This window comes from Alexandromys fortis, unplaced genomic scaffold (assembly GCF_014885135.2).
Source record: "Alexandromys fortis isolate MF-2015 unplaced genomic scaffold, M_Fortis_MF-2015_v1.1 scaffold_590, whole genome shotgun sequence".
Lineage (NCBI taxonomy): Eukaryota > Metazoa > Chordata > Mammalia > Rodentia > Cricetidae > Alexandromys > Alexandromys fortis.
The window spans coordinates 6,481-8,640 of record NW_026068498.1 but is presented as its reverse complement, the minus strand read 5'-3'; positions in this window follow the sequence as shown (position 1 = coordinate 8,640).

Genomic DNA, 2,160 nt, shown 5'->3' with positions numbered 1-2,160 from the left:
TGCCTGAAAATTTCAAGAGGTCATTTTTTTCTACATAGTACTCCATTGTATAAATGTGCCATAGTTTGTCATCCATTCTTCTTATTTTATTTTTTTAAAAGAAAACACACTATTTTTTTCATTTTATACAGCAAACCCAGTTCCACCTTCCTCCCCTCCTCCCATCCCCTCTAATTTTCTCCCCACTCCATCCCCTTCTATTCCTCATAGAGGGTAACAACACACATTGCTTTGAGGAAGGACCAAGGTTCTCCTTACTATACATAGACTGAAGAGTGCATCCTTCCAAAGCTAATGGGTTCCAAAATGGCAGTAGAAACAGTAGGGATAAATTCTGGTGCCATTGCCAGTGGCCCCACAGTCTGTCTCAGGTATACAAATGTCACCTACATTCAGAGGGTCTAAGTTGCTCTTATGCTGATTCCTTCTCTGTCTGGCTAGAGTTGGTGAGCTACAATTAGCTTAGATAAACTGTTTTAGTTGTTGATTCCATCATGAAGTCGACCTCTTTATACTCACTCATTCCACTATATTCTCACTCATCCCACTCTTCAGCTATACTTTGGGAGCACTGCCCAGTGCTCTATTGCAGCTCTCTTCCTCTGTTTCAATCGATTGCTGGATGAATGTTCTATGGCAACATTTAAGATAGTAATCAACTGACTATAGGAAAAGGCCAGTTTGGCACCAGTCCAATAAGGGAACTTCCAGAGGCATCACCATCTGTGACAACAAACTCTATTATAGAGTTACAACAATGAAAACAACTTGGTATTGGCATAAACACAGACATATTGACCAATGGAATTGAATTTAGGACCCAGATATTAATCTGCACACCCATGAACACTTGATTTTTGACAATGAATTAAAATTATGCAACTAGATCCATATCTATCCCCATGACACATAACTTTTAACCTACAATCCGTCCTGTCTTTGGGTTGTGTGGTAGGTGATACAGAGATTATGGGAGTGGCCAACAAATGACTAGTTCAGCCTGAGACTCATGACACTAGAATGAGTTCATTCTCCTTCCTTCAATGCCAGGAGCACCAGGACTTAGAAGCTGGATAGCTCATGTACCTAGGATAGAGCCTAACACAAATGGAGAGAAAAAAGTCAAGGTAGTGATGCCTAATGATATTCTGCTATACTCATTGTTGCGGGAGGTCCTTCAGCTCCTCCAGCCAATAGCCACTGAGATACCAGCCCATTGGGGCGTGGTCTCTCTCTTTAAAAAAGCAGCATTTTCCCTTCTCTCTCTCTCTTACTTCCTGTTCCACTTCTCTGGCGACTAGACTCTTTCCTGATTGTGCAGAGGGCTATTGTCTAGGACGTGATCTGTAAGTTTTTTCCCCTTTAAATAAATACCACCTTATTAATCATAATTCCAAACTGCTGTGGGATTGTTTGTGACTCACGCCGACAACTCATAGATTCCTGTCTAGCTCAAACATCATCAAGGAGGCTTAATATAGCACCTAGTGGAAACTGATGTTTTACCAACAGTCAAACATTAGGTCAAGTTTGGAGAATACTGCTGAAGAAAGGAAGGGATTATTGTAGGAGCCATATATCACAAGAAAATCCACAGAATCAATTAGCCTCTGTGCTTAGGATCCCTTAGGGACTGAACCAATAACCAAGGAGCCTGCATGGAACTGATCTAGACACTCTACATCATGTGGCAGTTGTGTAGCTTTGTCTTCTTGTGGGACTCCTAATAGTATTGTCATTGGTTGTCTCTGACTCTTTTCTTGGCTTTTGGCATATTGTTTCTCATTCTGAGTTACCTTTCCCAGAATTGATGCAATGTGAGGTGTTTAGTTTTACTACAACTTGATATGTCACATTCTGTCAACATCCATGTGAGGCCTGCCCTTTTCTGAATAAAAATTTGGGAGACATAGGGGTGGTATATTGAAGATGAGAGACCTGGGGGAGAGGAATGAGTCAAAATTGTGCTTGAGCTAGAAAACAAATAAAGACAAAAATAAAAACACAACAATGTTTTACAAGATTTATAAAATAGGGACTCACAAAAGTAACACATTGAGCAACCCAGCTCCTTGTTTTCTCTAGTCCTAAGAGGAAATTCAAAAAAGATAATTTAGCCCTTGTAGATTGTATCTCCAATACTGCCCTCTGTTATTCTTT